Source organism: Lissotriton helveticus, chromosome 8 (genome assembly GCF_964261635.1).
Source record: "Lissotriton helveticus chromosome 8, aLisHel1.1, whole genome shotgun sequence".
NCBI lineage: Eukaryota > Metazoa > Chordata > Amphibia > Caudata > Salamandridae > Lissotriton > Lissotriton helveticus.
The window spans coordinates 1,127,986,048-1,128,001,905 of record NC_136069.1 but is presented as its reverse complement, the minus strand read 5'-3'; positions in this window follow the sequence as shown (position 1 = coordinate 1,128,001,905).

The following is a 15,858-nucleotide window of genomic DNA, read 5'->3' as shown; positions in this document are numbered from 1 at the left end:
TTGGGTGTCTCGAACAGGAGGTGCCATTCTGGCAATATTTTAGCACGCAAGCCAGACGCGTGCGAAAGGACCCGCTCTTAAGAGTCCGAGGTACATCTGGCGAGTTTTGTCTTTCCCAATGAAGTTGGTTTTTCGCCTCAGACCGGCTCAACAAACCATCCCAGCATGTGGTTTTTGTTAACGCAACCCGGATCTGACGGGGGAGCACGGACACTGAGCTGATGTTCCGTGACCCGGCTGGTGGCAGCATTGCAGGCAGAGCGTCTCGAGACGCAAGGAGAATCGATTTGTCATAGTTTAGAATTGGTGAGGAAACACAACTTACCTCGAGCAGGGCACGAACAGCACAAATAATTTTTTTGTTTGCAGCCCCACAGAAGACAGCTACTATCTTGAGGGCTTCTGGGAGTGGTAGTCTCGTACATCAGACTACGTATAGAGACTATGAGTTCTGAAATCGGCGCCAGCTGTACTCCAATAACATGGGAGGAGCCAAGAAGGTTAAAAGCAAGGGTGTTACCTCAGATCTGTTTCTGAAGGCATCTGAAGAAGACTTAACCGTCGAAATGCATCATGCTGCAATTTTTCAGCAATAAAGCGATCTTTCTGCCTAATCCCCGCTGTGTCCTTTTGGGTGTCTCGAACAGGAGGTGCCATTCTGGCATTATTTTAGCACACAAGCCAGACGCGTGCGAAAGGACCCGCTCTTAAGAGTCCGAGGTACATCTGGCGAGTTTTGTCTTTCCCAATGAAGTTGGTTTTTCGCCTCAGACCGCCTCAATAAACCATCCCAGCATGTGTTTTTTGTTAACGCAACCCGGATCTGACGGGGGAGCACGGACACTGAGCTGATGTTCCGTGACCCAGCTGGTGGCAGCATTGCAGGCAGAGCGTCTCGGACGCAAGGAGAATCGATTTGTCATAGTTTAGAATTTGTGAGGAAACACAACTTACCTCGAGCAGGGCACGAACAGCACAAATTATTTTTTTGTTTGCAGCCCCACAGAAGACAGCTACTATCTTGAGGGCTTCTGGGAGTGGTAGTCTCGTACATCAGACTACGTATAGAGACTATGAGTTCTGAAATCGGGGCCAGCTGTACTCCAATAACATGGGAGGAGCCAAGAAGGTTAAAAGCAAGGGTGTTACCTCAGATCTGTTTCTGAAGGCATCTGAAGAAGACTTAACCGTCGAGATGCATCATGCCGCAATTTTTCAGCAATAAAGCGATCTTCCTGCTTAATCCCCCTGTGTCCTTTTGGGTGTCTCGAGCAGGAGGTGCCATTCTGGCATTATTTTAGCACGCAAGCCAGACGCGTGCGAAAGGACCCGCTCTTAAGAGTCCGAAGTACATCTGCCGAGTTTTGTCTTTCCCAATGAAATTGGTTTTTCGCCTCGGACCGCCTCAACAAACCATCCAAGCATGTGGTTTTTGCTAACGCAACCCGGATCTGAAGGGGGAGCACGGACACTGAGCTGATGTTCCGCGACCCGGCTGGTGGCAGCATTGCAGGCAGAGTGTCTGGGGACGCAAGGAGGATCGATTTGTCATTGTTTAGAATTTGTGAGGAAACACAACTTACCTCGAGCAGGGCACAAACAGCACAAAGCATTTTTTTGTTTACAGCCCCACAGAAGACAGCTACTATCTTGAGGGCTTCTGGGAGTGGTAGTCTCGTACATCAGACTATGGAATAGAGACTATGAGTTCTGAAATCGGGTCCAGCTGTACTCCAATGACATGGGAGGAGCCAAGAAGGTTAAAAGCAATGGTGTTACCTCAGATCTGTTTCTGAAGGCATCTGAAGAAGACTTAACCGTCGAAATGCATCATGCCGCAGTTTTTCAGCAATAAAGCGATCTTCCTGCTTAATCCCCGCTGTATCCTTTTGGGTGTCTCGAACAGGAGGTGCCATTCTGGCATTATTTTAGCACGCAAGCCAGACGCGTGCGAAAGGACCCGCTCTTAGAAGTCGGAGGTACATCTGGCGAGTTTTGTCTTTCCCAATAAAGTTGGTTTTTCGCCTCGGACCGCCTCAACAAACCATCCCAGCATGTGGTTTTTGCTAATGCAACCCGGATCTGACGGGGAGCACAGACACTGAGCTGATGTTCCGTGACCCGGCTGGTGGCAGCATTGCAGGCAAAGCGTCTGGGGACGCAAGGAGGATCGATTTGTCATCGTTTAGAATTTGTGAGAAAACACAACTTACCTCGAGCAGGGCACGAACAGCACAAATTATTTTTTTGTTTGCAGCCCCACAGAAGACAGCTACTATCTTGAGGGCTTCCGGGAGTGGTAGTCTCGTACATCAGACTACGGAATAGAGACTATGAGTTCTGAATTCGGAGCCAGCTGTAAACCAATGACATGGGAAGAGCCAAGAAGGTTAAAAGCAAGGGTGTTACCTCAGATCTGTTTCTGAAGGCATCTGAAGAAGACTTAACCGTCGAAATGCATCATGCCGCAATTTTTCAGCAATAAAGCGATCTTCCTGCTTAATCCCCGCTGTGTCCTTTTGGGTGTCTCGAACAGGAGGTGCCATTCTGGCATTATATATATATATACATATATATACATATCGGCTAACGAAGAAGACCGCCTGGTCGAAACGCGTCGCCAATAAACAATTTTCTTAACATGGACCCTGGAGTGCGAGTCTTCAGTGTTTCCTGAGTTGATATCGTGCGGGAAAACCTTTCTGACATATATATATATATAAATATATATATATATATTACCTAATGGCGGTCACCAGTAGGGAGTTATAGTTAGAACCTAGTTTCCATAGGAAAAGCATTTTTTTATTTGCTGATAACTTTGGTGTTGTTTGACGAATCTTCGCGAAATTCTCCAAAAAAGGTCTATCATGGTCAGCTCCTATCCTGAAAGTTTGAGGGTGATTCGTCAAGCCAGGCTGAGAAAAAAGGGGCGTCTCAAAAAGTGTTTTCTCCTTATTAATATCCATAGGAAACTTTAGCCAATGCTACAGCCCGAACTGCTTAACGGAATCAGAGCACATTTGGCAAAAGGAAGCACTTGGTTCAGAAAGCGACCATTTTTTTTAAATGGTATAAATCCATTCAGTAGTTGCTGAGAAATTCAAAAAATAAAAGTCAAAAAATCAATTTACCAAAGGAAACTTTAGCCAAGGCTACAGCCCGAACAGCTGAATGGAAATACACCACAATTGGCAAAAAGGTAGTTCTTGGTTCAGAAAGAGACATTTTTTTAAATGGTGTCAATCCGTCCAGTATTTGCTGAGAAAATCTAAAAATATTAATATCAATATCTAGGGGCGCGGTGGGTGTGCGAACCCTCCTGACCACGAGCTTCATTCTAATTTGCTGCCAACACTCCAAGTCTTGGCAGCATCTTGTGACACGAGTCACAAGAAAACAGTAAACAAAAGTGAAATATGAAGAAAAGGGGGCAGAGTAGACAGTAGACACACCCTGACCCCCTCGGCCTGCTCTGGGGGTCCCATAAGAACCCCCCCCCCCAATTTTTTTTCTTTTTAAACATCCAAAAGCGCGCTGCCTACATTTTTTTTAAATGTCTTAATGCGCACTGGGAGCGCGAATCCGGATGACAGTGTTTTTTAATGTAGCGGGTGCTCCCACACTTCCGGTGGACCAGGTCCCGAGGGCAATCGTATAATTATACAGCCTAAGCCTAAGTGCATTAGACCAGAAAGGTTACACCTGCTCTGACCTGGTGTAAAGTCGGACTAGAACCTGCAACATCAAAGGGAGCCCAGACCACAGCCACACCTGAATGACAACAGATGCAATGGAGCCAACGATCATGCAGCTCGGACACCCAAAAGTTCTCCGACAGCCCCGCCACCACCCCCTTGTTCGTCATGCCCCCTGACCCCCGACAAACAAATGTGACAATAACCTTCCGAAATCTGGAACGTAACAAATCGGCTGATGTTGCACAATTATAACAGCAAAACACACAAGATGATTGACAGAATGCTGCACAATGGCCAAACATTCACCAATTCAACAATCCATCGTTATTTTGCTCACCAAGCCTCCCCAGTTCAGACATGGCCATATGCAAATCAGTCTTGACCCTAGGCCTCATGGGAACAGTCCAGCCCGAACTGCAAAGCCATGTCTTCCCTTTGACCGAAATCAAGCATCCTAGGACATTTTCTTGTTTTTTGCTAATAAAACAGTTCTATGCAGGCTTTATTCCTGACTCCAGTTGGCTTGTTCTCTGGCACAAGATTACGATGAAGTGTTCAAGAATTCAGAAGCTGTCACTCTGAACGTCCACTGCTATGAATGGATTCCTGGCACTAGCAATGTCAGAAGAAGCTGCTGTAACTTCTGGATAAGATTTCCAGGCCATCCATCCTGATTTCTTCCCTTTTCCTTGAAATGCAGAGACCCTGTCACAGCCATCAAAGCTGTGAAAGACCGGCAAAGCTGTGGAATTCTTACTTCCCAAGGTCTAAGCAATTACATTAATGAACTTTGTTCTCCCTTTGTTTTATCCTAACTGCAAGTTGTAGGCTGCTTTGCATAAGTTACACTAAGCATGTTTCTTTTTTTCTGCGATACTATTTTATTAAAACAACCATGCCCATGTTTTTGTTATTGGTTCTTCTCTCTTGGACTCTGAGCATTATAGGAAAGTATCCCTTTTTGCATGGTTGCCCCCTTGTTTTGCCTGATGTTGAAGCTTTTTGACTAAGTGTCCCCTGGGTTCCTGCCAACCAGGTACCAAGGGACTATGTTCTTTTCCTAAATCTGTACTATTGCACACCCAAATTGGCAATTCACTGGCCACATTTAAATCCCTTGTAAAAGGTACCATAGGTACCAAGGGCACTGTGACCTGGGAAGGCCTCTAAGGTCTGCAGCACATCTTGTGCCACCCTTAGAGGCCCTGTACCTTTACACACACACACTGCCATTGCAGTCTAAGTGTTTTAGTTCAGAACAAAGCGAAGAGTAGACATGGCACACATCCCTGTGTGCCAAACCTACAACCCACTGCCTATCGCATAGGTTAGCCACACCTCTAGCTGGGTGCACAGTGCCACTGGTGAGGGTACAGGTACATGAGCCCTGCACCCCTACAATGTCTAAGTCCATTCTTAGATATTTTAAGTGCAGTAATGCAATAAAGAGTATATGGTATGGGAGTGTGTCATTATGAGCTCTACAGCACTATAATGGCTTTACTGAAAACTCGGAAGTGTGATATCAAACTTCTCAGCACATTAAACCCACACTGATGCGGGTGTGAGACTTAATGAAAAATGCACTCCGAGAGCATCTTAGTGATGCCCCCTCAAAAATGACTTTCTGCATCTCTCTTGCCTCTTTCTGCACCTCTCTTGTCACTTTCTCCACCCCTGTTCCCCCTTTTTGCACCTCTATTGCTTATTTCTATACTTCTCTGGCTTCATTCTGCACCTCTGTTCCTTCTTTTTGCAACACTTATACATCTTTCTGCACCTCTCTTCCCTCTTTCTGCACCCCTCTTGCCTCTTTCTGCACCTCTGTTCCTTCGTTCTGCACTTATTTTGTTTCTTTCTACAACTCTCTGGCTTCTTTCTGCCCTTCTTTTGTTTCTTACTGCACCTCTCACTTTGTTCTGCATCCCTCTTCCCTCTTTATGCACCCCTTTTGCCTCTTTATGCACTTCTGTTCCTTCTTTCTGCACTACTTCTGTTTCTTTCTGCACCTCTCTTGTTTCTTTCTGTATCCCTCTTGCCTCTTTCTCCACCCCACTTTCCCATTTCTGCATCTCTGTTTCTTCTTTCTGAAATTTCTCTTACTTCTTTCTGCATCTCTCTAGCTTCTTTCAGTACCTCTCATGCCTCTTTCTGTATCCCTCATCCCTCTTTCTGCACTCATCTTGCCTCTTTCTGCACCCCTCTTCCCTCTTTCTGCACCCCTCCTGCCTCTTCCTGCCCTTCTTTTGTTTCTTTCTGCACCTCGCTTGCTTCTTTCTGCATCCCTCTTGCCTCTTTCTCCACCTCTCTTCCTCCATCCTGCATCTCTTTTGCTTTCTTTCTGCACTTCTCCTGTCTCTTTCTCTACCTCTTTTCCCACTTTGTACACCTCTTTTGCTTCTTTGTGTACCTCTCTTGCTTCTTTCTCCACTCATCGTGCCTCTTTCGTACCCCAATTCGCTCTTTATGCACCCCTCTTGCCTCTTTCGGTACCTCTGTTCCTTCTTTCTGCCCTTCTTTATTTTTACTGCACCTCTCACTGCTTTATACATCCCACTTCCCTGTTTATGTACCCCTTTTGCCTCTTTATGCACCTATGTTCCTTCTTTCTGCACTTCTTCTGTTTCTTTCTGCAGCTCTCTTGCTTCTTTCTGCACCCTCTTTCCTCTTTCTCCACCCAGCCACACTCTTTCTGCACCCCTGTTGTCTCTTTCTGCAGCTCTGTTCTTTCTTTCTGTACTTCATTTCTTTATGCACATCTCTTACTTCTTTCTGCACCCCTTGTGCCTCTTTCTGCATACATTTTCCCTCTTATTGCACCCTTCTTGCCTTTTTCAATACCTCTGTTGCTTCTTCCTACCCTACTCTTGCTTCTTTCTGCACCTATCTTGCTTCTTTCTGCACCACTTGTGACTCTTTCTGCACCTCTCTTCCCTCCTTCTGCACTCCTCTTGCCACTTTATGCACCTTTCTTGCTTATATCTGTACCCCTCTTGCCTCTTTCTGAACGTCTGTTCCTTCCTTCTGTACTTGTTTTGTTATGTTCTGCACCCCTCCTGCCTCTTTTTCTACCCCTCTTCCCCCTTTTCACATGTCTGTTGCTTCTTTCTGCACCTCACTTGCCTCTTTCTCCGTTCCTCTGTTCCTTCTTGCTGCACTTATATTACTTCTTTCTCCATTCCTCATCTGTCTTTCAGCTCCTCTGTTGCTTCTTTCTGCACTTTTCTTGCTTATTTCTGCACCCCTCTTGCTTCTTTCTCCACCCTTCTTCCCCCTTTTTTCATCTCTGTTGCTTCTTTCTGCACTCTGTTTGCCTCTTTCTCTGCCCATCATCCATCTTTCTACACCTCTGTTGCTTATTTCTGCACCTCTCTTGCTTCTTTCTGCACTCCTTGTGCCTCTTTCTGCACCCCTCTTCCCTCTTTTTGCACCCCTCTTGCCTCTTTCTGCACCTCTGTTCCTTCTCTCTGTACTTCTTTTGTTTCTTTATGCACCTCTCTTGCTTCTTTCTGCACCACTTTTACCTGTTTCTGCATCCCTCTTCCCTATTTCTGCACCCCTCTTGCCTCTTTCTGCACCTCTGTTCCTTCTGTCTGCATTTCTTTTGTTTCTTTCTGCACATCTCTTGCTTCTTTTTTTACTTCTCTTGTCTCTTTCTGTACTCAAATGGGAAGTGCAAGCTGTCAAGTTTAAAGGTGTGTGTGCTCTTGTGACTGAGGTATATGTCTACTTCTATATGTATTATCAATTGTGTTATGCATCTGAAGATGGTAGCTTACAACGTGGGTAGCTTCTTCTGTAGGTGGTTAAATGTTCTTAGTTCTGCTTCTTCGTTCAGTTGCACAGGCAGACATGTCTAATGTATAAAGGTGTTATAGAGCCCCTCAAACATGCTATTGAATACCCATGTGCCCTGTATTATGAGCAGAAAGAAATGCATACACCTTTTTGTACACATATTTACAGAGTATGCTGTATGAAACACAGGTATTCAAGTATTTTTATGTTTATTTTTATGTAACATGTCACTCGGTAAAAGCAGAGACAGGCTTGCATACCTTCACATACTTGGTCAGACTTACAACAGTGATATGCTTAGAATTGCTGTTTTATATTTGGTAGGTAGGACTAACATTCTGAGCAGTTGATTAATAGTAAACCTTTAAGAGAAAAGTGAGGTTTAAGACATCTTGGGAGAAGGATTAGTGATTAGGCTACTTTGTATGAGTCTGTTGTAAGGTACAGTCATAGTAGGCCTCTTTCTGCACCTCTGTTGGTTCTTTCTGCATTTCTCTTGTGTCTTTGTGCACCTTTCTTCCTCTTTCTTGACTTCTGTTGCCTCTTTCTGCACTTCTCTTGCTTCTTTCTGTGCCTTTCTTCATCTTTCTGCATATGTCCTACCAATGTAGGCATATTTAGAAATTAGCATTTAAAAAAACCTTAGAAATTCAATGGAAAAAAACAGAGGTTTCAGGGACGTTATAGTTAGGAATTAGCATTTAAAAAACCTTTGAAATTCATTGAAGAAAAAAGAGGTTTCAGGGACGTTTTAGCTAGTTGGACATTTCACTCATACAAAACCAGAGAAATTCAGCTGTTATAGTTAGTTGAGCTAATTATAACTCAAGCCTCTGCAATGCACTACTGATAACATCACATATTGCATCACTCATGACATGGTCAGTGACATCACTGATGATATCACTGATGACATCTCAAATGACATCACTGATGACAGCACTGATTACATCATCCACTTAATATCTGACGCACCTCCTCACACGCTAATATACCTTTTCATATACCCACTTTGAAATACAGGCTACCATTCTCGAAACCATAGACAAACCAATACCAGTTAGTACATAGTCACTGATTCATAGGTCTACACACATCTACTCACTCACCAATACAGTCACTCATACACACAGTCACTCATCAATACAGCCTCTGCTACATGCAGTCATACACCCATACAGACACTCACATACTGCTACTCATCCACAGAGATACTCACACACCTAGTCAGTCACCAAAAGACTCAATCAAACTGCCATTTACTCACAATACAGTTATACACACACCACCTCACTTATTCATACAGATGCTAACACATACTTACTCTCTTATACAATCACTAACACAAGCACACACTCATCCATACAGCCACTCTTACAATCACTCAATCACACATATAGTCACTTATATACACCAACATTCACATATACTGCATTTCACATGTGTAGTTACTCACACATATACCACTGAGACATCCATTCACTCACCAACACAGTTATACGCACACTCACCCATACAGCCCCTCACAGACACACTCATGAACCCATACACCCACTGAATCACCCACTCACACATCCATGGAGGAAGTCACACCCCTACATCCACCCACACAGACACTCAGGCACCCATACAGGTAATCAGATAATCAATCATTAACCCATATACATTCAGGTAGCTACTCACCAACACATGCAGCCACTTACATACCAACTGACAGACTGATACAGACATTCACACAAATTAGTCTTTCACAAATTAGTCATTCACTAAGACATGTTTAATCTCTCATTAAACAGTCACACACCCACTAAATCATCCATTCAGACACTCATACACCTATTCATTCTTCAATACATCTTTGCGTATCTATAATTAACATTCTTAAACTTTTAAAAATCACCCAGTCTCTGGATGATGTCATCAGTGATGTCATCAGTGATATAATTTGAGATGTCATCAGTGATGTCACAGACCATCTCATGTGTGGTATAATATGTGACATCATCAGCAGTGCATTGCGGGGGCGTGAGTTATACTTAGCTCAACTAACTATAACGGCCAAATTTATCTGGTTTTGTATGAGTGAAATATCCAACTAACAGTAACATCCTTGAAACCTCTGTTTGTTTCAGTATATATATATATATATATATTCACTGAAAAAACCATAGGTTATAGACCATATATAGTTAGGAATTAGCATTTAGAAAACCTTATTTTACTCACACAAAACCATTGAAATTCCATATATAGTTAGTTGCACTAACTATATATCGCGCACCCGCAATCCACTGCTGATGATGTCACATATTACATCATTCATGACATGGTCAGTGACATCACTGATGACATCACTGATGACATCTCAAATGACATCACTGATGACATCACTGATGACATCTCAAATGACATCACTGATGACATCATGACACACCAATACCAGTTACTACATAAGCACTCACTGATTCCTACGTCTACACACACATTCACTCATTCACCCATACAATCACTCATACATACAGTCACTTATTATTACAACACTATCATATGCACTCATACACCTATGCAGACAGTCACACACTGCCACTCATCCATGGAGTTACTCACACACCAAGCCAGTCCTGTAAAGAATCAATCACACTTCCATTTCTTTATCTATACAGTTAAACACAGAACACCATACTTCAGTGACATCACTGATGACATCACTAATGACATCTGAAATGACATCACTGATGACATCTCAAATGACATCACTGATGACATCATGACACACCAATACCAGTTACTACATACACACTCACTGATTCGTACGTCTACACACACATTCACTCATTCACCCATACAATTACTCATACATACAGTCACTTATTATTACAACACTATCATATGCACTCATACACCTAGTCAGTCCTGTGAAGAATCAATCACACTTCGATTTCCTCATCTATAGTTAAACACAGAACACCATACTTTTCACACATATACTAACACATACTTACTCTCTTATACAATCACTGATACAAGTACACATTGATATGCACAGAGTCACACACCTCCCAGCCAGCCACACACACACTCAGTCTTCCATACATCCAGTCATTCTTCAATATGTAAAACGTATTTAAACTTTACAAAAACACACAGACACTAGATGATGTCATCAGTGATGTCATTTGAGATGTCATCAGTGATGTCATCAGTGATGTCACTGACCATGTCATGAATGATGTAATATGTGACATCATCAGCAGTGGATTGCGGGTGCGCGATATATAGTTAGTGCAACTAACTATATATGGAATTTCAATGGTTTTGTGTGAGTAAAATAAGGTTTTCTAAATGCTAATTCCTAACTATATATGGTCTATAACCTATGGTTTTTTCAGTGAATTTTCAAGGTTTTGTAAATGCTAATTCCTAACTATATATGGTCTATAACCTATGTTTTTTTCTGTGAATATATATATATATATATATATATATTCTATTTATTCTATCTTTTGCAGTGCCATCATCCCCCTTCACAAAAGTGAAGGGGGATGATGGCACTGCAAAAGATAGAATAAATCGTTATTCTGTTAAACTGTGGGAGTGCTGCGTGTTATTTGCTACTTGCAACTTGGTGGAGGAATGAAATGGAGGTGGTCAAACCAATTTTGTCCACAAATTGAGAAGTCGAGGAAGCATGTAAACAAATCTGTTTCAGCTTACATGAGAGACCATGGAATGGGCTCCCTGTACAACAATAACTTGCGTTACTACATGCAAGATATCTACAGAGGAGATGGAGTTCACTTCTCAGATGAGGGCAACAGAATTTTCACTCTGAATTTAAAAATGTGCATTGGTACCTACTTATAAGTACCTAAATGTACCATAAACCCAAAAGCTCTTCTCAGAGCTACCCTACATCTAATCACTCACAATTATTATTTTACTCTAACTTTTTTCACTAATTTTCAACAAAGTACACTCCCTGGGGCGCTACCCGGTACGCGTACCGGGAGCTAACCTCGCGAAATTTTTTAAAAAAATGTTTTTTTTTCGCACATATAAACCTCCTCAGCCACCCTCAGAAAACCTAGGGGGTCAAGATAAGTCTACCGTGCCCCCTTCTACCCATTCTGAACATTATTTGCCCTCCATCTTGTATCTTAATTCGACCGAAACACAAAATGGTGGACTCCCGGAACGCTTAAGGTACGCGAACCGGGGCGCTCAACGGTTCGCGTACCGGGTCGCTCCCTGGGAAGCGCACCATCAAAAAAGGTGGGAAAGTAGTTCACAGAAAAGCCACTTGAGACAATTTCACCAAATATAGATTAGCTCATACTACATACCAATCCCTACCATTTTCACAAATTTGATTGGAATTCCATTTAGCCATTTAGCCTGTAGACCTCTCTAAATACCGTGAGGTAAATTACTTCACAAAACACATCTGAAATGTTGGAATTGACAACCAATTAAAATGTTACTTTCATTTTCTACTTTTTTTACCTGACATTTGATTGGTTATGTACCCGAATATATATAAAGGAAGAGAAGGAGAAACAGCCATTTTGACTACTACTTCCTGGTGTACATTTCAATAGGATTTTCATTAATAACTTCAACTTCTTTTTAAAGGTAAGTTGTTATTTTTAAAACTGAAGTATATTGTGCACTTTAAGTTAATATGGCAAACTTTTTCTGTTAGTTATATACTATCCCTCTGTAGTACTTATACATTTAGATACACTTTTTTATATTCCTACTTCCACTCTGATACTATACACTGCCCAAAGATAAATTCTCTGTTAAAAACTGCCTATCTAAAATTAATCCCAACAGTGCCCTACCTCTACTAATATATATTTTTTTATGCAAATTTCAGGGAAAATGGAAAGTGAACAAAACATTTCATTTGAAATTGTCCTTCCAGAGTCCAACACAGAAATCATTGATCCAAATGAGATTGAATTTATGGATGAAACTTGGGACCAAGAACTACTGCAATGTGTACAAGCAGTAGATAACCTCCTTGCAAATGAGGACATTTTACAACCTCAGAGACTACAATCTATATTCCATGATTATTATGAAATTTCTGACAATGAAATGTTAGAAAGTTTAATAAATTATGAAACACAATAAAAAAAGCTTAACAAATAAAAAAAAATAAAAAATAATCAACAAAACCAACAATCAATTAACATACAGCATTTGAAAAGTCTATCATTCATTTTTCATTGTGGTACGCTCCCCAGAACGCTTCCCGGTTCGCGTACCGGGCGCTAACCACGAAAAAAAACAAAAAAAATTTTTTTTTTTTTTTGCTTCGCGGGGCCCCTTTAAAACCTCCACATTAAACCTAGGGGGTCAGCGAGGATCTACTATGCCCCCTTATAGTTATTTCCCCCTTTGTTTTGGCCTCCTCTTGTCTCTCCATCCTACCGAGAGACAAGATGGCGGCCGCTCCGGACTGTTTAGAATGTTGACAGACACCGGAGAGCCAATCAGCTTCGCTACGCGAAGTTCCGTTACGCGTCAAGTACGCGAACCGGGGCGCTGCCTGGTCCGCGCTTACAGATATATATCTTTTTTTGAATGTTAATTTCTCAAAATCCACTGCAGCACATATATTGAGACCTACAAAAGGCACATCGGGCTACCAGTCCCTACAATTTTGCCAAGTTTCGTGCAAATCCATTCAGCCGTTCGGGCTAAAAGTGAGGCTAACCGCCCTATGGAAAACTCAATGTTAAAAACACGTTTTGGGACCCCCCTTTTTTCTCGGCCCCCCCTGGACCAACTCCCCCCAAATTTCCAGGGGCTGCTCAGAAACAAAATGTTCCATTTTGCTGAAAATTTCAGCCAATTCCGTCCACAAACGCCAAAGTTATTAGACATAGAATTTTCAAAAATCCCATAGGGAAAAAATCCTAACTATATATACCTACTGGCGACCGCCAGTAGGTAATATATATATATATATATATATATATATATATATATATATATATATGTAGGTTTCAGGAAAGCACCAACAACGAGTCACTCAAGCAGCGGGTGCCGTTTTTCGCGGTGGTGCACTGCGACGTTTAACAATTGCTCAATGTTCCCAAATAACCCCTACCGGGTTAGAAAAAATACAGCACTCTCGGGGTTCCAGTACTCAGCAACGAGGATTTATTATCCAAACAAACGCGTTTCGGGAGAAACTCCCTTCGTCAGTGTTTACATGAGAACACGCGAAGCGGCACCTTTTTATTACATCATATTTGGTGACGGACATAAAAGTAGGACTACTGTGTGCATTCCTGAACCAGCGCCATCTTAAAGTGTGTTTTATGTCGCATCATAACAGTGTGGATGTTGAGTACATTCACATACATCATCCTTCATAATCATACCGTGTATCGGTCAAATTACATTTTATCTTATTGATAAATGCTAGCGTGTGTATGGGAAACACCGACATGGTGCATCTGGGACACAAAATCTCTAAATAGGATAATACCTACAATTCAAGCACAATAATTGTACATTTCAACATTAAAACCAATCGGTCATCTTGTTGTAATCTTGCCGTGGATCGGCAATTACAGCCAAACAGGCTGACACTCCCCAGGATTATACATCATGTCCATGAAAACCTCTCAACATGTTCCCACTGTTAATACTAAGTCAAAGCACCTTTTTGGACAATTCTAAACCCTCTTATCAAATACATTGACTCTATAGTCTTTACAGATTACTTCACAGAGTCAGTTTAGCCACAACACACAGGTCATAAAATTTAATTAATCAAACAAGATTCAGCCCAGATGAGATGATAATTCTTCCCTCATATTAAGACCCCCCGGGGCCTTGGTCTCCAAATCAATAATATATCGGGATTCCAACCTCCTGAGCATCTGTAACTTGTTACCTCCTCATGGATTTTCAGATACACAGTCCACACAGAAAAACCTCAACAGGTCCCTGTTGCTATTGTGCTTTATAGCAAAATGTCGAGCGACCGGGTAAGAGAAATCTCTATTTGCGATCGCCCGCATATGCTCCAGCACTCTTAATTTCACCGGATTGATTGTGCTGCCAATATATCTCAATTGGTAGGGACACATCAAACAGTAAATTGCATGGTCTGTGTGGCAGGACATGAATTTGTTTATACTCTTTCCACCCTTGCAGCCTCTCACCTCGAATGTTAATGTACGTTTACTGGATGCGCAGGCCTTACACTTCCCACAGGGGAAGAAGCCCTTCGCATCTTTCAATGTTCCCTGGCCCTTACGTGTGGAATTTAAGTGGCTCTGGACCATATAATCACGTAAGCTTCTGGCCTTCCTGAAAGTGATCAATGGAACAACTGGCATATCTGGACCAACAATGTGATCAGTTTTTAAAATATGCCAGTGTTTTGTCATTATAGATCTCAATCTCGATGAGTTGGCCGAATAGGGGGTAATCATACGAAATTGACCATTAGTGTTTTGGCGTGGCTTTTTCTCAAAGAGAGAATGTCTCGGAAGTTTTCTCACTCTATTGAGGGCATTGTTCAAGAGGTTGCGTTTATATCCTCTATCAGAGAATCTGTCAATGCTTTCACTGGCTGCCTGTTCAAAATCTTTATCTAGAGTACAATTACGTCTTAACCTGAGCAGTTCTCCATATGGGATACTGTTGATAAGTCTTTTGGGGTGACTGCTAGTGGCATGTAACACGCTATTTCCCGCCGTTGCCTTGCGGTATAATGAGGTACATATCTTCCCATCTCTGACGGTCACTTGGAGGTCTAAATAATTGACCTTCTCTTGACTGATGTCCCCCGTGAATCTCAGATTGCAATCATTGTTATTTAGTAATTGTATGTACTCCTTCACCTCTTCTACCAACCCATCCCATATCAGGAACAGGTCGTCAATAAACCTGCACCAGGCAACCACCTTGCTATTTGATGCACCGTGTTCAGGGGCCCAGGCTACCTGCTCCTCCCACCAGCCAACGAACAAGTTCGCATAGCTGGGGGCGAAGCAGGAGCCCATCGCTGTGCCAGACAATTGTCTATATATTTCATCCTGGAATAAAAAGATGTTATGATATAGACAAAATTGGATCAGTTCTAACAACATTTTGTTGTGCATGGCATATTTTAGTGGTTTCTTATCCAGAAAATATTTTACAGCATGAAGGCCCTTCTCATGGTCGATACACGTATAAAGACTCGTGATGTCTAATGTCAAAAGTACATAGATGGGTTGCCATTGCAGGTTCTCAATTTTTTCGATGAAGTCAGATGTATCTCTGACATATGACTCAGAGAGAGTACAAATTCGAACAGGTAGTGATCTAAAAATTTAGACAGGTTCTC